Raw genomic sequence first — 23982 nt, forward strand, 5'->3', positions numbered from 1 at the left:
GTAAGTGACAGTGAGAGCACTCAATCTGCTTCAGAACGAAGGGGAAAACAACAGTGAATCAAGTTAACCTCATTTCATACTGAAACAGAAGGGAGACACTCAAAAGATCAGTTACATTTAGCTGCACAGGTGAATAGAAAGCTAAATGAGTGGGATTACTTAAAATATTGTAACTAGACCTGCAAGATGTATTGGTCTGGGAGATTAGTAACTGCTTTCCACAAGAAAGTAACTCTTCATATTGTCATAGAAAGAGGATTCAAGTGTGGTCCACCTTACTGGTAGGAAAACAGAACTATAATAAAGAGCTCAGAGTTGTTGCAATTTTCTGTCACCCCCTGCTTACCAAAATCACCTAGGAGTCCCAGTAAACTCTGAGGCCAATAAAATCTTATCAGACATATGAAAATAGGCATTTTGTGTACACTTATTCTTCAGAGTCACAGAGACATCTGTCATGTTGTAAGGACTGTATTTGGATGGGACATTTCTCCTGCATGCATTACAAATGCTATGTCTTTTGTTAGCCAAATGAGAAATTCAGACCTGCATCACTTCCATCTTTTTCATAGAAAGGTGCTTTTGGTAAACGTTAATGTGGTATATATTGGTTTCAACTGTTTATTTGCAAGAAAAAAAAAAAAAAAAAAAAAAAAAAAGCATGTATCTGTAAAAATTTAAGAACAAATTAATTTAAAAAGATTCGTTTTCTTGTTGTTTTTTTCCCCCCTAATAAACAGACGGTACTCTGAAAGAGAAGGGTGGGTAGAAACTCAGCAGAAACTGCTGCCTTCTTTTCAGGAACAGCATGTCTCCAGTCAGATGAAAGGCAGCATTACATCTTGAGAAAAGCAGTTGCCCTTCACTCCTGCTCAAGTCTGATGGCCTTCTTTTTTTAAATTAAAAAAAAAAAAAAAAAATTCAAATGTGTGGGGTTGAATCAACAGCAAACCATTCCACTAAATAAATAAATAAATGGAGCCCACTCACTGTATGTTTTGAAATACCAGTCTAGAAAGCCTCAATTCCTCCAAGTCACAGCAAATGCAACGTTTCTTAATATAATTTGTGTCCCATTACTTAGCCACCAAGGATCTTAAAATAGTATATGTATGTTAAACTGATTACATCATATTTCATTCTTTGAGAGAACTTCCATCTATCAAAATTCAGCAAACACCTGATGAAAAGCCAATCATTTTTGCACTACTGGCTAATAAGGCGCCTTGCCCACATTTTAGGGCACTAGCCCAACTTTTTCCTCCTTAACAGGAACCCTACTGACAGGCCTCTCTTCTCCTTCACTTCTAGGACCGCTGCCTTTTGTATACCCTCCACTCCAGCTTCCAACACAGCAAGGAAGGCTGCTGTGCCCTTCATGTACCCCACAGCCCCTGGGCTCTACCTAGCAGAGTTTACTAGCTTGGCCTCTGCTCTGTGCTCCGTGCTTTTGGCAGTGCCACATCTCACTGCTCCTTCAGCAGTTGCCATCTGGTCCAACAGGAGCTGGAGCCACCGGGATCTAACAGGAGAGGTATGAACTAATGCTTCCTACGAGCAATGTTAAATTGTTTGTTTAAAGTATAAACATTAACACGGATTTTTTTTTAAACCATTCTAACGCATAGCTGAGGCAGCTACATGAAAATGCTGTGTAGCTGCGATCGGATGAACACAGTTTAAGGGTAGTTCTGTAAAAACCTAACAAGCTGCACAGTAAAAAAGTCTTCCAAGCTTGTTTTATTCACAAGAAAAGGCAGATGACTGCAACAAGCATGGATAAAACATGCTTTAATTTTATTCCTGAAGTTAAAGAGGAAATAGCAACTATCTAGATTCCCGACAATCACTGCAGGCTCTTGTGAAAAGCAGATGGAAATTACTCTTAAATGGCTGTTTCCAAGAAAGTTTTGATTACTTTTCACCACTCCCACACCACAATGTTTAGTCCTAAAGCTGCCATGAGTTGCTTCAACATATTTTGCATATTGGACAAAAACACTTTTAATATTCATCTATCATGAAAATGTTTTGAAGAAAAGAGGTCTCCTACAACCAGATGTCCATTCTTAACACCAGTAAGTACATTTTGAACCCAAACACACTGAAGTGAAACAACAAAAATGAAATTTTGCAGTTGTAATGTCTGTGACATTGTGTTATTTTAACAACCACACCCTGAAGTAACAGAAAGCAAGACGTAGAACTCTACAGCTTACTACAAGCTTGTCCTTTCAAATTTTTTCCTTTCCAATAGCTCATTACTCCATTTTACTCACTTAAAATACTTAATCGTTTCCATTAAAATTGCAACACCAAAGTAAGTTTCTGATTGTTTTATATTTATCAGCTGATACAGATTTCAGGCTTGGGCGCTACACTACAGATTGCCTCTATCCACCCATACAAAAAAAGTTTTAAAAAAAAATGCATTCATTGTAGTGCCTAACTAGTTCTACCCTTCATATCTCAAAACATCTGAAAATTAGGTATGGCTTCATTACTCAATACCGTAAGCAGTGAAACAAAATAATTAAATCCTTTTAAACATACATTAAGATTTCATACTACATTAATTTTTCATTGAACAAATCATTAGCACTTGACTGGCAATCCAAGCCTTATGAAAAAAGATAGAGTTGAACATATAAATGTTACTGCCTAAGCTTTATACAGTTTTCATCTCAGTTTGGGAATGTTTAACCTCCACACATACGATACATCCCAGCTTTCCTTTTCTCAGCTGACCTAGACAAAGGGTCTCCAGTGGATTCAAAGATACTCAAAGGCTCTCCTCCTGTGTGACCTTTGGTCACTACATAAATCTTGTCACAAGACTTGTTCTGATATTTTCCCTTTAGTGAAACGCATGCCTTTTAAAAACAAAAAAAATCCTTAAGATGATGCAACACAACAATCTTTTTTTTGTACACCAGGTCAGAGATAATCATCATCAGTTCCCAACATCATCATGCATCATTGCTCACTTCCCCCAACGTAAGCTCTCATCTGAAAACATCTTGTCCATATTTCAAACCTCTACGCAGACTTTCTTTTTCCCCTCCAGGGCTACATTTTTATCCAAACATATTATTTAAAAGAAGGACATGTAAACAGTTCTAGGAGCAAAAGTCAGATGCGAGGACGCCCCTCATCAGACAGCAGAGTCAGGTCCTCTTCCTTCCCTTCAAACAACGCATTCCCAACCTCACAGCCTCAAAAGCTAAGAAGACGTTTCCATCCCAGTGCTGCTGTTACTGTTAGCCTGGTGAGTACGATATTCTCTTGGAAAATGCAATTAGTATAAATCCCACTAAGCCGGTGAGACCCCACAATCCAAGAAGCGGGGACTTCTTGATGATAGCCCTAAGCAGCTGGCTGCTGAGCACGATGAGTACTCCTCTCACCACCTCTCTGATGAGGCACCATGAGGCAGAGTCATGACTGCCAGCAGCCAGCCTAAGGCTGCTTAAGAATAACACCAAACCGAGCAGAACTTGTGCAAACGCATTGCAGACCAGAGTTTTTGTGGACTGGTAGGTTAATGCTAGCTAGGCACAAAGGCTTTGACACCCTTTTGATTCAGAAAGTGTCATTTAAGTCATTTAAGATCACATGGACCCTCCACACCCCCACCACCAAGTTACATAATGCACCAATCAATACTCACATTGCTATTCAACTGCTCTTTAAATAGTCAATGCAATCTACAGAAACTACAAGCTGCATGTATGTTAAAGAAAAATAAAAAGCCACTAGAGACTAATCTACACGCAGTTGAAGAAGCAATTTAGCTGCATCAGTTAAATTTAGAAACTGATTTAGTTAATCACTGCACAGACAACCAAGATTTAAACCTCATCTTCAAGCAGATCCCTAAACACTGGCTGTATAATTCAGAAGGGAAATTACGATAATGCCAATCACACAGAAAGTTCAAAGACGAGGTCTGTGACTGCATTTATTTGCCCTACAGAAGTGGCGTTGAACTGCCCACATACAGTCATAACGCAGAATGTGTTCAAACCACTATCTTGAGAAGTATGGGCTTACTCACTGCGCAGATGCCAGCTTTAGCAAATTATTCCTCGTGTACTACCATCAAATCCATTTTGACAGGCTGCAGTTTAAAAATATAAAGCTCCTCAACTCCAAGCATCAGTCAAGTCTAAAGCAAGTAAGCGAGCACTGAATAGAACTCTAACCCAATTTTGACGACAGTTAAGCCCAACTACTGAGTCTCTTAAAATCAAAATCAGCAGCAAAGCTCACAGACAACGCATGCACCTCTCAATTAAGATAGAATCTGTGATCAGACTTCTCTAATGTTTTAGGTCATTTCTACCCAAAAAGAGTTCCACCTCATTTTGGCTTTACCACTTGGAATACAAGGATTCTGGGATACGTGATCCTCTCTCAAACAGCTTTTTTTTCCCCCTCCCTGCTCCACAGGACACCATCTGGGAAACATGGTCCTACCTCTCCCTCCATACACTGCTACATTATTAGAGGCCTTCAGCTTTTTGCTGGCTGAGTTGCCCTTGCCCAAAACCCCCCTCCTACTTCCCAGAAGCCTATTTCTCTCCTCTACACAACCTACCTCACACTCATTCTCTACTGTGCTGAAAAGCTTCATCCTTCTGGGAGTATGCTAACTGTAGTCTTCTGAAAATCTGGAGGTAGCTTTGCTTAATAGCTTGTTTTAAATCAAGAACACAAGTTACTAAATCATTCTATAATTTGCCAGCCATGAAGAACACAGGTCATGTGATTGAGAAGTCCACGAGTAGAGGCAGAAGTCTTCGCAAATAAATTTGGTTTAACCTTGGCAAAAAATCTAATGTGCCCTCACAATAAAAGCATTTCTAAAGACTGGAACAGTCTTATCCACATGGCAATATATGCAAAATTTTAACATCTGGCTTCATAAAATTTAATTAAATACAAAACATTTGTATTTGCCATACTAACTATAAACACTTATTTCTTAGAATTACTTGTATGCAATGACAAAGGAGTTCTTCAGCTGGTCTACTGAACTGACATTTGGGGCTGGTAAGCACCACAATCCTTTTTCCAAGCCCTACATTTTATATTTCCTTCCTGGCTACATGCTCTTTAAGCGGCTCCCTTTTGTAGTGTAGCATTGTAGGATTACAATGGAAGTTTAAAAAAAGTGTGCAGTACTTACATAGGATGGCATGTTAAGGAATCGGTACCTTTTTCAAACATTTAACAGTTGTATTTCATTTTGAATAATTTGACAACTGTTGGGGGTGTTTATATTACCCAAGCACACTAGAAAATCCAGAAAAGCAAGAAGAGACAAGGCACAATTGCAATCCAATTGACAATAAGAATGACTTGATTTAAAATGAAAACACCTTACTATATATGCAAAATAGGCCAATTAAGACGCTTTAAAAATTATGAATTAAAAGGGAAATCCCTGGAAGCTGAAAATAACCACATTTGTTTAGAAATCAGTCATTAATTTGACTACAGGCCTGTCATTTATTGACCAGGAGGAGTTGCCAAATGCATGTTCTATTAGAACATTTGTGATGCATGAACAATCAGTGTTCAAAGAATTAGAATTTATGTTTACTATAATTAGCTTTTAGTATTCTTCTGTTCCTTTCTGTTTAAACCATCTCCTTCAAAGTGATGTTTAATTGCTAAAAAAACATTTATTTGTTGTTAAAAGGCTGATTATTTTCAAGTGTGTTCAGCATTGTCTTTAAATACCCTTCAGCTATATTAAACACCAGACTATTGAACTCTGGATACATTTCATTTAAACTCCACATGAAAATCATGCTTAACCTGCACGAGATATTTTGTAATACTACACTGAGTATGAACAGCAAATCTCAAAATAATTCATAAAGTTTTATGAATAAACATGACTTAAATAGAAAAAAAAAAATCCTAAAACTGGGTTCTTATTCCTGTAACAACCATCTCTAATCTCCCATGAATAAAAACAAGCAAAGGATGAAATACATCTGAAGTGAATTTTGTTACAATTTAAGGTTATAGTAGTAAAAAAAAAATCCTAAATATTGAAAGTTAATGTGACAGTCATCTTTAATTCCATACACAGTAGAAGTCTGTAAAATCAGCTACTAGAGAGTCTGGGGGCCAGATCCTGGAGAGACCAGGGGCCTTAAAGACAGCTACTGGAGTGCCCATGTGTAAGGACTAACTACAGGGAAGACCTGTGCTCACACAAATTGGTGCAGGACTCGAGGAAAGCATTCTCTCCTACAAAGTAGTTAATACTATCTTTAACCTCCCCTTCCCTGCAGAAGGGCACTAAACCTGCCTTCCACATCATCCCCCTGCTTAAAAGGTTTCTCTACCTCCCACTGCAGAAGTGGTCAGAGCTGCAGTCCCTTAAAAGAAAAAAAATCAGCTTTACTTATGCTAAAAAAAAAAAAATTCCTGAACTTTGGTGCTAAACGTAGGACTTCTGCCAATCAGCATGCATCATCTTGCATCACACAATGAAGAAAGTGCTCCACAGCTGTTTCCATACTCTCTCACCAACACAAAAGGTATTCCCCATCTATAACTCTGTGGGATATGTACATCCCAGCCAAGATAGTTGGAGGATGAAGGGTTTTTCCACAGAAAGCTAGTTTAATATCAATAAATTTAAGTAATTTATTATGTGCTAACGCTTTTTGAGGCAAGGAGTCAAACATAACTTCATCATAACTTTGGGTTAAATCCCTATGATGACACATCAGCAAAGCACAGAATATATAGGGCAAAAGTAATTAGCAGATGCAAATTTTAAATCTGATATTTCATTAATATCCACAAACACAAACGTATTTCTGTTTTTTACACAATAAGATTAGCATTTAGATTATACCAGTCTCCTGGGCTAGCAGTGTTTGACGTTTGTTTCTCGGCCTAATACAGCATATTTTCAACATGAGAGAAATAAGCTTCCTTTCCAATCTTGATTCAAAACCTTCTGGACAGTTTCCAGACTTCCTCGTTGGTCTTCAGCTTAAGGACTTATCACAGTTCCAAAGTTTGTGTAACAGATTCGTACATGACAATGTTCAGTAAGAGCTCAGTTGAGCGACTTACCATTTAAAAAAGGAAGTAGAGAATATCCTTTCTGTTTATACGTTGGAAAAGACAGCTGTTCCGCACCTTGGTAGCGCACTCAGGTGGCTTTATCTGCAAAAGAGAAAGACAAAATCAAAGTAATTTTAACTTCGTTTTTCAATATCAGAATGACAATCTAAAGATATGCATTAAAAAAAAAAAAACACACACACAGGATCATTGATCCATTAAAATATTAAAAACCATGCATGAGTTTCTACACATGCTTTTAACTATTTTGAGCTAAGCACTAACACCATGCTAGAGCCTAATTATATTTTTTAAAGGTCAAAAGATTGCTTGTGTTAGTTTATAATCAATGCCTCTGTTTTTAACTGGAAGTATCTACAGAGAAAACGTGATGTGCCCATTTAAAGACTACGGGCATAGGAGAATGGAAGATAATGGCCTACAGTCAAGCATAATAAAAACACCAGGCTTAAGTCCCACTGAGATACTTCACCCTAGATTAAATATTACTAAACACATGCTCACTAAAACAAACCACCTAAAAACATAATGAGACCCTGTTACAAAAATTAAGCATTGTTTCCATGGAAGTATTGCAGACCCCAGCTCCAAGAGAATAATTCACCACCCTCCCTAAGCTTCCTTCATCCTCAAAATACCAGAGCTTTTACACAATGGTGCCCCCACTTCAGTTCCAGAAAGTGGTGGTGCAGTGGACACCTATTCCAGACAACGTTGCCCCCTTGTTAACTTGCTACAAACATCTGCCAGGTGGCCAAGATTTTGGTCCTCATGAAGCTCCCATGGGGAGGATGCCAAGAATCACCACATCAACAGTGATGATGGGAATTTTGTTCATTTTTCATGGGGAAGTGAGGTTAACTATCCTTACATATATATATTTCAGGGGTAGGTATAAATCTTTGCACAGTTAAATCAAGACATGGCCAATACCAGTAAGTTTTGTTTGCTCAATGGGCACTTTTCTGATTTTTATTTATTAAAAAGGTAAAATATTAAACTAAAAACGCAGAACAAGGCAGAGAACACAGGAGGGGAATAAGAGAAGACTTTATAAGAACAAGACTTTCTCATTGTCTTCTATATTTAAGACACAACTATGACTACAAATATATTGCAGGTGCACGCAGTGTGAGATAAAGACATCTCAGTACACCCTTAACAGCCCAGCAATGTCCATCTACTGGCACAACTGAACGTACACACTCCCTTACGAATGGATTATTTCTTTCCCATAAAATCTTCAAGAAGAAAGAAACCCCAACAAAAGCATTTAAAAAAAAAAAAAAAAAAAAAACATGCTTATTATGTAGTATATCGGTGACTCCCCTGCCAATGTGTCCCATTTGATTTATTGTCACTAACTAAATTACAGAAAGTACTGAATAATTTCAACAGGGTAAGACTTTAGAGGTACAGAATGTGCGACACGCTGAGTTTTGATTACAAATGTGTAGATAGCTGAATGTTGTTTAAAACCAATGCTTTAAAACTTTTTAAACAGGACTCCTAGTATGTAAGCACTTTAAAGAACAAGCTATATGCCATACAGGGGATTACCTCTGAAATCCATGGGAAAAAAAAAAAAGGATTTAATGCAAGACATAACTTTTATACAGATTGAGGATTAAAAGTATCCAAACAGTGGGTCATCATCAAAATGGTAAAACAAGGATTTTATGTTCAAGTCTGCTTTGTAGGATGGGGGGGAAGGTTTTTAAAACATGGTTTCATATACAGACATCCAAAGCTCGAGTTTAAATTCAAACAGCAGCTGCTTTCCTATCACACCACGGAAGCATTTAAGATCTTCAGTACTGATTTGCCTTGGTAGCTTCCTGCATGCATTCCATCTTAAAGCATGCAACTAAAATCCTACGAACTACTGAACCTCTACAGCAGTCATCTGGCAAACCCAGAGAGTTTCTGGGGCCTTTGAAGAGCAGAACCATACATCAATGAGTGAGTAGGTCCCATTTGGTCTGAAGTACTTCCACTGTGGGATTTTTTGTTTGCTTTTGTTTTCTTTCCTGCAAAAGAGCTATTGAAAGTCATTACTTCAAACCAGGGGGTTTCCTGGTGGTCCATCCTCAGCGGTTTGCTTGAGATTGATAAAGATAACTAGAAAGTGTCGTATGTTTAGACTAGGTCTAAAGATCCCAGTCTCAAACTCAGGCATATCGGAGGTGAAGCACAAAGGAAGACACAGCAGTGTTTGCTGAGTGGTCTTCAACTTATGATTCACCTGCTGTTGTTTAGTCTGAACTCCAAACCTCCGAAGACATCCAGAGATGCACTCAGTTGAGAAATACGCTGTCCTTGGACTGCGGAGAGTGATCTGCCCTCTGAGCTCTCCACGGACAACTTTGTTCTCTGTATCTTTCTGAGAAATGCCTTGGTGGCAGTGGGAGCACTGGACGCTGTGACAAATTCCTTCCAAATGAGTTTAGGCTCTTGGAGCTTGTCTTTAAAGCAGGCAACCAAACTAAAACATTCAGCCTGTTCTGGAACAACCAGTGTCTCTTTCATCCCTTGTCAATCACTGGATTATGGTGAAAAAATATTCCCTACCTGACCATCATTGACAGAGGAGATCTGTCTGAACCTGAAGCTATCAAAATCTTAAACACCAAGTGTTTAATGGCAGATAAATTCCACCAGATCTTCAGAGACTGCACCACCTGCAGAGGACAGCCAGTATCAGCACTGGTTTGTCAGACATCCTGAGCAGGTCAGGAGCATCCTAGCACTGAGCAGCTCCCAGATCTCACCTCCTTGGCACCTCAGTGACGAGAGCTTGCCCAAGACAGCGCTCTTCCTTAGCAGTCAGCACCGATCCTCTGCTGCAAACAAAGCCAAGTCCAAGGAGAGTCCACAAATATGACTGCCTTCTAGGTCTCTTGCTAGACCAGTACCAAACCCCAACAGCCAGTTGCAACTCTTGCACTCTCTCATCTTCGATCTGAAAAGATTCCCCAAACACCAACAAAGATATACGCCTAATATCTCTGAGAAGGAGAAAAAAAAAGTCAACTGGGATGTCAAGATGATGTCAAACACCTAAAAGTGCTTTCTGGCAGCATTTACAGTCTCTAGACCTTCATCAGGAACAATCCCAACCTCATGGCACTCTTCCATCTTATTAGCCTGCTCCTTCTCTCAGCACAGCCAGCACTCTTCTTCAGAGACGTGCAGGATGTACCTTCACAGAAAGGGCAGGAGCTCCCTCCTAGCTCCAGCCCCAGTGCCCAGAGATGCCCCCTAGTACTCTGTTCAAGAGCGCTGCTGGCTTTATATCAAACTGGAGATCCACTTCAGTAACACTGCTGCTTCTAATGGACCTTCCCCAGAGGACAGAGGCTCCGTGTTTTTAGTTGTTGCCTGCCCACCCAACAGGGGCTTTATATAGCATAGTTCTGTCAGTTAAGACTTAAGAACATGCTTCTTAAAATAAAACAACCCATTAAATTCTGCTTTCTGGAGCAAGCTCATTTCTTGCAGTTAGCAGATACTGCAAAGCATGAACATCCAGGCAGGTGCTATGTATATTTAAGCACCCTAGAGAGAAAGAAAACCTGTGGGATCATAAAAGAGATTAGCCCAAGGCTAGGTGAGAAAGATGGAGATACGAGCCTTCAAGTTAAATGCTCCACTAAGAAAGAGCAGTGGATGTGGCAAAGGGGATAAGTGAAGTTTGGAAGGCTTCAGAATGCCAAAGAAAAAAGGCAAACAGAACTGATGTGATTTTTTTTTTTTTTTTAAAGGAAAAACATTAGATCTATGAAGCAGCACAACAGGGAAGGAGGCAGCAGTGAGACTGCCCTTATTGGTATCGTAGTGCTGCCACAGGACACAGCCAGCTTCATGCCGTGGAACCAGAGCTACGCAAATGGTCACGGGCTGGACCAGGAAAGGGGCTGCTCTCCCTGGCACGCCCCATGCAGGAACAAGACATTTGCACTTCTGGATTTAGCTGAAAGTAACCACTCACATCACTCCATAGTTAATTCCCTGTAGTGGGGAAGTGTATAAGAAATAGAAGAGCACTCTAGTTCAACAATGGTCGGAGAACAGGAGGCACACCCCTCACCCTAGCAGAAAAGATGCTTTGTGGCACAGACCTGGGATCATGGAAATATTTCCCCTTCACTCTGATGCTGTTCTCAGAGGCCACATCCTTTATTTGAACACCTGGCTGAGATAAGAAACCTATTTGTAAACTGATTTATCATCTCTTATCGACAGTCTTCTCTCATATGTACATACTTTGGTATGCACGAGATATATGTATCACTGCAGTTTAGTTCTAACCATTTATCATGGCTTTAGGTATCTACAGATATATCTACAGATATCTATAAAAATCACTGTACACACATCTTTTATACACAAGGCCTTTACAGTGAGAAGTAAACTGCAATAATCAGCGACAAGAGTCATTTCCCAGTTTCTTCATCTACTCACTTCATATGCTAATGAAAATGACTTACAACAGCGGGCTGCTGTAGCGTCAGTGACTCTGCTCAGGTTTGAAGCAAGCACCGGGCTGTCTGCTGTGCACTCCCTTCCCCCATTTCATTCAAGACATAGCATCTAGTAACCTACTTCTAGGTGAAAACTGAGGTTTACTTTCAGAAGACATATTGAAACTTCTGATAGCTAAGTCCCAAGCAGCCTAAGAACATCTAAACAGCAACTAAAACCTATTCTATCTGCTCAACATCTCCCAACTACTCCAAACACTTAGTTTTTATGCAGGAACATGGAATGAAAAAGCAGACTACAGCAAACGCCAGAATTAGCTAAACAGACTTTTTAGTCCAGTGCCCCGCTTTCAGTCAGAGGGGTCAGACCTACAGAATAAACTGAAAGAGACTCCAGGTAGGTGCTGTAGTCTTCTCTCCTAAATTAAATGGCATAATTTAAGAGAAATGGCTTACATTTACAAGAAGGAAAATAAAACATTTCTGAAACTCAAAAAGTACAAGACGAACATTAAGCTATCTTGATTTTTTTTCCTTCAGTGATGCAAAGATTTGAGGGCTAGATATGTACCAGATAAAAATCCAATATACAGACAAGAGTTACTTTAAGAAAAAAGGCATTGACTGCAGTGGATTAATTTCATATCCAAAATAAAATTCTAGTTGCCTGACAACACAGCAAACACTCAAAAGGTGCCACAGAATAGCCTGTAGCTTTTTATTTTAGAGCACAGTAATCCAGCATATCTTGATATAAAACTTACCATCAAAAGACACCACGGTAATCATTTTGCTTTATTCCCATTCCCATACAGTTCTTATAATTCCTTTAAAAGCGTTAGCATATAAACACAAAAACTATTCAGTGGCTGAAGTATCTACACATATTTTAATGATAAATGCATGTATAAAGTATATCACTGAAAAAAAATCAGGAAAGTCAGCATGCTTTCTAAAAAGAAGGAAATTCTACAGTCTGCAGGTGCTTGAAAACACTTTGTGAACAAAGTAACCTCTTCAAATTCCCTCATTCTACAATTACAGTAATTATTTACATTATTTAGAACCAATGTCAGCAGGACATAGTAGAAGACATCTGTGAAGAGAAATTGGAAAAAAATGAAACCCACCTTAGTTTCAAAAGGTGTTTTGAATTGGTTTTAGACAGGCCTAGCTATCGTACTTGCAAATCACTGAAGAACCACCACTTATAAAGTTATAACTCAATGGAATTAAATAGTTAGTGACACAGTGACCTACGAGGTTCAATTAAGAGCACTACTGTGTAAAAAATGAGGGTGAGAAGGAAGAAAGAAAAATGACAGCATTCTTAACAGCTGAAGTTTCTAATTAAAATAAAGGGAATAATTTAATTATTCCTTCTACGCCCCAGCTAGGGAGCTGCTCTTGAAAGAGATTACCATACCTTAGTATTAACTACATGGTTCAAGCTCATCCCTATTTCTCAAGGGGTTTTGTTTTTATTTTTTTTTTTTAAACCTTTCTGTTTTAAGAAGGCCAGATGCACCATTTGTTTGTTTTGGTCCTTTTTTACTACTAATATTTCTACTTACAGGCCAGTCACTCGAGCGTTTCTGCATGGATCTATGACCTTCTTAGTCTCATTCAATGTAGAGAAGCAGTTCAGGAAGATTGAACAAATCACAGAGAAGCACTTGAAATAGAACCCACTTCTTTTGAAAAAAAGAGTTTAAGTAGCTTAACACCATCATGTCTTCTGTTAGGAGATTTTTATGGTTTTAATTAAAGTCTCTTTTAATGAAAAGGAGTTTTAAAACCACTTCTGCTTTACAATGTTTAAGGAAGGAAAAGCAGTTCACGAACTTCATTATCCTAACCATTTAACCCATTTAGGGTCTCTACTGCTTTACCATCAGCCTCAACACCAACCAAGCAAGAGATTAAGTTGGCTGGTTCCCCATTTCACCAGTCCAGTAAGTTTTACTGTTCAGATTGTTTCAGTATTATTTTCATAGATATGGTCAATATTTTCTATTTGGAAGGCATTTCTGCTTGGGAGAAGCAACCAGCTGCTCCAAATGCAGCACCTTACAAACACAATATCCATGAAGACAGTCGGAAACAATGAAAAACACTTTGTCTAATAACCAAATTTATTATTCCAAAAGAACACCTGAATTTCTTAGTATGTACAATATTGTATGTGTACTCTAGATCTCCCCTAGCAGTTCATATTAATATAACTGCAGGTATGCCACATTATTCTCACTCAGTCTCTTGCCTATGTCCCCCCTTCAGTCTTCCATAAAAATCATAAAAACAGCCATTCCAGTGATGGTTGCAATTATCCCATTGCCTTCCTCTGTTCAAGATTTTGAAAATGACAAATAATGTAGATTGTAAATCTGCATTTAACTTGTGAAGGCAGATGTAAGATGCAAAATACCTTGACTTCAGGAAAAAAAAAATAGATTTTAAGGGACAACTGCTTGCTGAAAGGCAGTGACCTTCTGGAAATCCACGTTAATTGGTTCAGGCAAAGAGCAAAAGCTGCTCTGTACCACTCAGCAGATGGGAAAGGAAGGGAACCACGTGCCCAGGCCGATGCCATGCCCAGCCAGGCAGCAGCAGACAGGTCCGAAGCAGGCGTGTGGCTCATGCTCGAAAACGGAAGCTATCAAGCCTTTTGGTTACACTGACTGTCCTGCTCCAGGAAGGGAAAAAAGGGAAAGGACTGCAGGGAATGTGGCACAGCTTCAAATCCACATCTTCCCATAGGAACACACAGTGCTCTGGGGCTGCAGCTCTACATCCCAGAGGACAGGGACGGAGCAGCACAGCTGTGACACACATGGCTTCCTCCTTCCCTTCCTGCTTAACAGCTGCCGGGGCTGGCGCAAGAGCTGGAGAGGAACGAACTGCTAGAGAAAAGGGAGAGTCAGTTGAAAGTTTGAGAAGTGCTGGTATTAAAGTGCATTGAGCTTTTGCTCAGAAACACAGGCACGTGCATGCTGGATGTGGGGAAGCCAGCACGTACAGGCACAGCAGATTGAGAACTCGGTGCTTCATCAGGTCTTTGCTCTTCCACCACGTGTCATCTGGATGTGAAATGTAGCGAGGTGGGGGTTGGTCTGTTCTCCCACGTGCCTGGTGACAGGACGAGGGGGAATGGGCTTAAGTCGAGCCAGGGGAGTTTTAGGTTAGATGTTAGGAAGAACTTCTTCACTGAAAGGGTTGTGAGGCATTGGAACAGGCTGCCCAGGGAAGTGGTGGAGTCACCATCCCTGGAAGTCTTCAAAAGACGTTTAGATGTAGAGCTTAGGGAAATGGTTTAGTGGGGACTGTTAGCGTTAGGTCAGAGGTTGGACTCGATGACCTTGAGGTCTCTTCCAACCTAGAAAATTCTGTGATTCTGTGATTCTGTGATGTAGCTCTTCATAGCTAAAGTCTGTGAGCAAAATTCAGTGTGGTGCTATAAGCATCACCATCACCTGAGCTGACCACTCGTGTTATCACAGGTTACAAAATTCCTGGCAAACTCTGCATCAAGTACCATGGATGGACCAGGTCATCCCAGAAAGTGCAGAATCCTTTTCTTAATTATCTTTTGCAGGAACAAAGTGTTCCCTGATTTCACAGGACACGTTTGTTGTTTGTTTTTTTTTGTCTTTTTTTTTTTTTCCTCTTCTTTTAACAGTATAGATGCATACCGGCTTTTTTATTCTAGGTGTTTTGTTACAGATTTTCCATAGGAACCCCACTCAAAAAGAAATGACACAAGGAACACCCAAGTCAAGCAGGTACTAAATAGTCAGTGCTAACTTTGTCTGGGACATCCAGACCAATGCAAACTTAAGATTGGCCTCTACATACACCTGCGCTTTACTAGCCAGCCAGCTATATCCATGGTGTCTTTTGATCAAAAGACTTCCAGGAAGAGATTTAATCATGCTGCTGGCATGCATGGGAGAAAACCCAAGGCAGCAAACCTCCCACCCAGCTCACTTTCAGGAAGAGCAATAGCACAGAGATGCCCTGCCCTCCAGAATGGCTTCTGTTTAGGAGTAGGTATTATCAGGTTCACGTGTAAGTACCTAAAAGGTCTGCACCAGGATTGCTACTTTAAAAGGACACCTTGCCACTTCCCAGTAGACAAGGTATTGTTAGGACAGCCAACAGCCCCATGTTTAAGTCCTTCAAAACAAGGCCAAAATAAAGAAACCAGAACCAAGTAGGCAGCCATGGAGGGGGGGAACCTTCCCAGCAGCCAGAGCAACAACCACCAGAACCCACAGAGCAATCCTCGCCCCGCTGGGCTCCCCACGAGATTGAGGTTTAACACCTTTCAGCTTGGATTAAGATAACTTTCCAGATATCACCTTGCTGCTGCAGAACCAGTGATGTCCTCCCCTAAAGCATAAAACAAAAACCACAAGTAAAATAAAATGCCCACCACCCACGATCCACCACTGGTAATCTCGTACCAGCTGCACTTCTGAAGAAGTAAGAAGCCAAATAAAAGGGATTAAGCAAAATTCAAACAGAAGTATGCAAGACCACACAAAAGGCGTGGTTTTGGATTTCATGTCCCTTTGCAACTTGGCTGCTTCCTCCTGCACAAGATGAGGACACTGATTTAATGGCTGGAAGTGATGATATGCTCTCAGCCCCAAGCACAAACAGCTCCAGCACGATTTATTTGTCCATTAGGAACAAAAGCTATTAAAAATAGATAAAGAGTGGGTGAAAACTATTACTAGAGCAGTTGATTGATATATGAACGCTCTTCTTGGCTACAAAAAAAATCTCTTTGGCAAAGACTGCGCATTAATAAGGGAGAGAGCTTCACTTTCTCCTAACCCTTTATGGTATCAGTAGCCATCCCTGGAGAGAGCTGCTGTTACTCCCAATCTTACACAAAACGATTAACTAACACACTTTGGGTGGGGGAGATAAGGTACCTGAAACTACTTCACCCTTGTGGACCAGCTGTTCAATTAGTCACTTTTTTTTTCCCTTAATCAAAAATCACCAGAAGTCGTTTCAAGCGTACAGAAAAAAATAACACTCAAGCTTCCCACTTGGGCTAAGTTTATTCTCCTTTCAACACCCTGTAAAATTAGATTTAGATCGGTAAGTTCTGCGTGCTTTGAACAAGGGAAGATCAACACTTCATTGCTTTTTTGCTCACTTCAGCAAGTGTACGAAGTTGTATTTTATAGAATGCTAGTAGTATCATGCAAATTAATTAATCCACAATAGAATTCAATTATTTCTACAGCCTTATCTTTCCTACAATAACATTTATTAATGCTTTGTTCAAAGTGGATTTAGAAGACTCAAAAACGCGTTTCTAACAAAAGAAGGCTTGTCCTTCAAGGTCTGCATTTCAATCAAGCTTTAGTGTCAAGGTTTTCTACATATATATCTCAGTTCTAAAATATCAGGAGGTTGAACGTCATAAAGGGAATATAATCACTTTCAGTAAGCCTCAATTAACATCACTGCTTTTCTTCCTGCAGGTTCAACACCCCTATTTCCTACCCTCACAGTTAAATCTCCTCAATGTTTCCCTGTACTAAAACATTATGTTTCTCCATTCTTATCCTATCCCTGACATTTAATGAATGTCAGCTAACTTCTTTGGGTATCCGGGACTGCTGTCTGCTGTATTTATTCACCTGTAAAACAGAATAAAGTTATCTTTGACCAACAAATCCAAGCTGTTCATTGTTTAGGCTGTCACCCCTTAGGCACACAAAGCTTACTTCAGTGTATTTCCTGATGCTTCTTATTTAAAGGCTTTAAGTGCCATAGCTCTAACCAAGACAACAGAGAGTAGGGATGCTCAAGCTACAGATTTATAGATGTAGGTTTTTAAAGTAACTTTAAAATTACAACAACTGTAAATGGACAGCTTCTTTGTTTGTATCCGAACTTCAGCATTAAATTCTAGCTTTGACAAATTACAAGAAGTTGACTTTCTGTAAAAGGCTGACTCTGGGCTTCCCGAGAACCCAGTAACTCAGCTGAGGAGAACCGCTGCCAGGCTGTGATTAACACTCAGCAGCTTAAGGTCTAACTGTGCTCCCTGCTCCAACCCCGACAGGCAGCTGTAATGACGCGCCATTACGCTTAAGCTTCCAAAAACCATTTAACATCCGATTCTGCTGAGAACACGGTTTTACTACATTTTGAAAATAGAGTCGCTTTTTCCTCTTTTAGAAACCCCTGATGATGCCAGACATATGCTTGTTTTCCAAACAACAACTGTTTAAAAGAGAGAATACTCCTACTGATGTTCCTGCCAAAAACAACATTCTGTGGTTGGAAGAAATGTGATAGTAGGCAGCTCGCTCGGCAGAGGAAAGAAGGGCTTACGTTTGGCAAGGCATTTGAAGTCTTGCATCTACATTCCCCCATCTTAAGTTTCTTTTGGGATGACTGCAGCAGGGGTAGGGAGGACTTTGTTTGTTTGGGTTTTTTTGCGTGCTTCCTTCTTTGTTTGTTTTTTAAACACATCTCCAAGCATTTCACTCTTTAAAAAAAAAGCATCTGTGGGTTGTGGCTTTTTACCAGAAATGGCATAAAGCAGAAGTTTACCACAACACATTTCGTCCTTGCAGGGAATAGTAGGATATAAGAGAAAGTCTGAAAGGGAAGTAAAAGAATTCCGAAGAAACACATAGGAGTGAATCTGCAGCATGAGGAAGCAGAACAGAAAATCCAGATGAGGAAGTACCACACAACCCAGAGTGGTAACGGCTTTATCTTACGATGTAGGGCAGGGAGAGGAAATGATTGTATTTGGGGTTTTCTGCTGCCACTACCACAAAAGGCAAAATAAAATAAAAACCAATACCACCTCACTATCTGCCTTTCAAAAGCATTTTCACCACTGCTGCTGCAACAGTTGCTAATGAAGAGACAGCAAAGGTAACACAAGTGTGCAACTTGAACCAGGTACTTCAGAGAGACACTTCTGAGCATTTCAGAAAGCCACGATATTAAGACAACATTTCAAGCTGCTGCAGTATTGTATTTCATCCTTCATTAATGCTCTAGAAGTTAATTACTCACAGAAATGGTAACTGGACCAATTCACTAGGCAACGTAAGAAAATCTTTCTGAAGCATCTTCTAAGACAAATGAAGTTTTGAAACTCTCCCCAGTGATGGAATTTTAATTAATATTTCCCAGCAGCTTTTGCAAATAGAGACGTAGATCCCCTCATAGAGGACCTTGCCATCACTCTGTAAGGTACAGAGACTCCTGAAGGCTGCTGACCCGGTCCCAGCACCCAGCCAGGCAGCCAGCAGTTCAGCCACACAGCTACACGTGATCACGAGAACTACCACCTTCTACACAACACGAGCAGAAGCCTCAGGAGCTTATAAAGACCATCAGAGTTCTTAGGATAGCAATCAGAACAACACTACTGCAAAACGTGTACCTTCTTCAGGAGTCTGAAGTGCAGCATACAGCTGTATGGCAAATCAAATTCCAACAATCTTCCAGTAATATTTCAGATGCAGCTATTTCAGCCTACTAAAAATCCTGCAGATAAAAATACCCAACTGCTTATTGGTTTGCCAACATGGAAGTTTTTCCTGTCATTAGCAGGGCAAATCCAGCAGAGAAATTCAGCAGCGAGGCACAAGGGTCTGTCTTCACAGCATCAGTAGCTTGAGATGTAACCCAGTATTCTCCTAATCTTATCTACAAACTTGTGGAGTTGCCCAGCCCAAATCACAGAACGATTTAATTTTCAAGACAGATTTTCTACAAGAGCATGAGCAATGTTTGATGACAGAGGCAAAGGTTGTAATAGCTACATTTCTGCTCAGGGCTGGACAGCTATACCCTAGTGCACTCTCAGACTCTACTCTTGAAGGCATTTGTACCTCCTCGCTTCAACATTGTGGTATTTCATGCTTGCCACACAGCAGCTCTCCAGCTTGCTATAAATATGATGCAACGCTGCAATGGGGATGTGCAAGACCTTTAGGATCTGCAGAATGGAGAGCTTCGAGAGAAACAAGCTGGCTGAGCTGAAGGAGACAGGATCCCCACCATCAAGAACAAAATGAAGCTGCTGAGAGAAATGTTATTCCCTGCTGCTTGCTGTAAAAAGAAGGGCAGACAGAAAGGACGAGACTTTCCACATACCTGCAGGTCTGTTTGGCTAGCAAAGCCTGGCAAATGACTGAACTCCTATGACAAAGTTGGATAACCTGGAACTGATGCTAAACCACTTAGTACATTTGTAGCAAGAAAACCTGTTAAAATGTAAGTTAGGATTAATTGCAGCCCCATTCCAGCCCTTAAATTGGCACACATTGACTAGAAGGGATTTAAATATTCAAGCTGTGTGCAAACAAAGCAATACACGAGTGCCTTCAAATTCGGCACAGAAGTTAAAACAATCAAGTGTAGGCTTCATTCGAAGTGGTGTTATCTCCTCCACGTTTGCATCTGTTCAAGCATTCAGAGCAGCAGCCAACCTTTAAATGAACAGCACTGCTTTCCCAGGAAATCATTCTGCAATAAACCCATGCTGCTAGGAGTTCCAGAGAATTTCAGCATTTGCTAGGAAGCTCAACAGTAAGCTCGAACTACTAGAAGAAAGAACTAAGAAGCCAAATTTTCACTAAAGCCCCTGATTTAATTCAGAAGTTCCAACTCTTCATTCACATGTAATGATGCAGAAGAACTTCCCAATCTGTTTGGAAACAGATTGAACAAACAGTCTGTTTGAAGTTTCAGAAGAAAACAAGCTTCCAGGCCTCCACCACTGCCTACTGCTCTGGTAGGAAAACATCAAGTCCGTGGCAAATGAACAGTTTTGCTTGGCACCATGAAACAGTGACCTTTTCCACTACAGGTTTTTAAAACAACCACACACAAAAAAAAAATCCAACATTTGCTGGAATATTGTTAATATTTTGGTATTTTATGTCCGTCATCAATGAAATCTACAAATCCTCCAGCCATTACCTGTTATGAATACAGAGGTTATATACTGCTCACTTGCTTAACCAGTGCTGCTGCTCTCTGCTCAGCTGCACAACAGCAATGCAAACTGTCCTTACGTTACAGGACATAAGAAGCACGAGACAGAAAAGAAGGTTTGCCCTTTTCTGACCTCCAAAGGAAGGCGTTGCAACAGGAACAGCAGTTCTGGGCTGCAAGAAAAAGCTACTGGACAAGGAGGAGTGAGCAACGGCTGCATGCAGCACCTCTGACTGCAGGCATTAAACTACAGACACTCATGAGGGGGTACTCAGACTCTCTGCATTAGCAACTAGACTTGCATAAAACATTTTCATGAGGTTATACAAGGTTTTCAGTCTTCACTGATGTGGTGCTTCGTTCCACTTCAGTCTCTATGAATATATCACCAACAAAAGGAAATATTTTTGCACTTCTATACTACAAACAGATAGTTTTATCAGCACACAGTTGTGCTTTGATGACCTCATCAGCCCAAGGATGTGGACACACAAGCATCCACTAGCTCTTCAGTTTGCCATGACATACAGAAAATAACATGACTACCTTTAAATAAATACAACCTTCTCTTTGTATATAGCACATAAAAGACAGTAGGAATGACAGTGTTTAAGAAAACACGATTTTCTTCCGTTGGCCAAGTACATCCTGTACAGCCAGTGCCTAGGGCAGGACTCCTGTCAAGTGCAATCACACCACAACACCCAGTGCCACCTCTGAGGCCAGGCAGCCACAACGCCGGGGCTGCTCCTGAAGACAAGCACGCCGCTAACATTGCCAATGTCAAAGAGAAATTTCTAACATCCCAGCTCAAAAACGTGTGACTTTCAAGCTCCTATCATCACACACACTGCACACGCTATCTCATAAACAGCCTCTGAAACTCAAGTCCTCTGCAGCCTCCAGAACGTTATTACATCCTACCTGTCATGTTAGATATCCACTGGGGGCATACTTATGCCATCAGTGACCTCTGCCTTCATAATCTACCGGCACAAGAAGATCATTAAACATGCTTCACAAACCATGAAGAAAACATGACAGTTTAATCCATAATATTACTGGATGTTAACAGCCAATTAATTACCCAGCAACCCAAAGGACAGGATGCTAAAGCAGCACGTAGAAAGGTATGAACACAAGAAAGAAGTTACAGCACTCCAAGAAAACAGCATCACTCCATTTCCCAACACACAGAAGCATTCCCACAAGCCACCTCTAACACATTAACAGCGGGGCAGTACTGTGTTAGGTATTAAGAAGCGTGCCCCAGAAAGATTAAGGCTTTGGCAAACCCAACAGGAAGAGCACATGCAGCACCCTCTGGAGCACAGTCACCCAAACAGACCACCTCAAGCCAACACAATGCAGAAGCCCCCGCATCTTGCTAGCAGAGCCCCGATCCAAATAGCACCCTGCTTTAATATGTAACTGTTCAGCAAGCAGCATTAGGATATATATATATATATATATAGTTACATGTGCTTGTAGACAAGAACCCGAAAGCTGGACAATGCCTTCGAAAGAATAGAGGAATGACTTTGAAGAAAAAAGTTGAAGAAAAAAAGACAAAAGGCCAGATGACAGCAGAAGAGTTTTCAGCTTTCTTCACCTACCAGAAAATATCATATAATAGGCTCATGTAAAATTTCAAATGTCTGAAGAATTATAATCACTAGTAACACTTGCGATGAAGTTAAAGACTTTATCTATCGATTTCATTTAGCTCATGCATTAAACAGCATTCTCACTACTTACACCAGAAATTTTCCTGCCTGATTTTGAAGTTCTATCAGCAAGCAGCATAAGGTTTACAGAGAACTTGAAAAGTCACCATAATACACATAGAACTCTACACCAAACGCATATTCAGACACCCAAAAAGCTCCCCAAAAGCATATTAACACTAGTTACACCAGTCAAACCAACTTTAAATATGCTTTTGCAACAGCATGGGAAGAAACAACTACTGTGTATGCCTCCAAGAAAATTTGTCTCGTTTGAGCTTCATGGGGATAAATATTTTCATCAACGTGAATTTATCTGTGCGTACTGCTGTGTAAATAAACAACATTTGATAGAGTTTTACCACAACTATACAAATTCTATAGTTTTCACATTGGGATAACCTCAACAACAGGGATGTGAAATAAAAGGTCATGCCAAAGAAACAGTGAAATAGCATTTTCATTTTTGGAACCAGAGAGAAAACTCAGGCACACATATGAAACCCTGTTTGTTTGTTTTTACCAGGACAAGAAAAAAATGATTTTGATTCAGCCTAAAATGCAGTTTCTGACAGATTAATGGAGGTTAGCCTTAGCATAGATTACTCCTCTTTGTAACAATTAGGATGACTGTAAAATATGAACTCAGGATAGATTCAAATTACCATTGATATCTACACGTACTTTATGTCATTTGCCAGCATTTTAAAGGCTGCAACATATTCTGAAAACTATTATAAAACCTAACTATCTACAGAATGCAAGATTAATTCAAAAAACTGAGGCCAAAATATTTGTATGCTGGCCATGTCCAAGACATTTATTTTAGTTATGTTACTGTGTTCACTAATTCCTAGCCAATTCTGTAACTCAGCACTCAACAGTTCTTGTGCCAGTTCTTTGCAGCACTTCCAACAACAACAACAACCAAAACACTCTTGCAAGGAGATTCGAAACTATGAATGATTAGGAGAAAAACAACACGCTTTAAATATAACACATTTGTTAGCATGCACATGATGGGAAAACATGTCACTCCTTTTTTGTTTTAAACACAAAAGTCAGTCAAAAATAACACAAACATTAATCAAGTTCATCCTAAGTAACACTCAGCTTTTCTGCTGTTCAGATATATTCTTTGAACTACAAAAGATAATTAACTCAGAGTTAAAGCATGCCTTCTCAAGGGGCATGAGTAATGACAACTCAAAAATAAACTACATTTAGCATAAAGATGTTCCACACTTAATACTGAACACCTACTGCCCCCCATCTTAACCGCTCTGGCCATGTTTGGCTATCAAAACCCTAAGAGAACAAATTGATGACATCTGTAATCAACCGGCAGGAAGTCGCTCCAAAATCTTGAAGACAAGTAACTAATATTCTGCTTAAAAAATAAATACAACAATTGACTCTGGACACAGAAAATACCACTTGTTTAATGGCAGAAAATTTAATCGGAAAACTGATTTGCTGAGTGTTTGAGAGTCCCTTTAAAACCCTAACACTAAAACCCCTAAAACTAGATTTGTTTTCAGAAGCATAAACACATCTAATACATGCTCATCATATTAACAAGCCTTCAAGAGAAGTTCTCCGGTGCTGTCACCTGACAAAAATAAAGAAATCAAGCAAGACAAGCTCCTATTTCACTG

At 40.0% G+C, this 23982-nt stretch overlaps 1 protein-coding gene across 2 annotated transcripts in view; it reads right to left on the reverse strand.

The window, feature by feature from the left end:
• The window catches only part of WASF3 (WASP family member 3), a 63721-nt gene that overhangs the window by 36674 nt on the left and 3065 nt on the right, over positions 1-23982 (reverse strand). For both annotated transcript variants that reach the window (XM_032195839.1, XM_032195831.1), the window contains exon 2: positions 7108-7200. The gene's annotated coding sequence lies outside the window, so the exon portion shown is untranslated. The remainder of the gene's footprint in view (positions 1-7107; positions 7201-23982) is intronic.

Source organism: Aythya fuligula, chromosome 1 (genome assembly GCF_009819795.1).
Source record: "Aythya fuligula isolate bAytFul2 chromosome 1, bAytFul2.pri, whole genome shotgun sequence".
In the NCBI taxonomy this organism is placed as follows: domain Eukaryota; kingdom Metazoa; phylum Chordata; class Aves; order Anseriformes; family Anatidae; genus Aythya; species Aythya fuligula.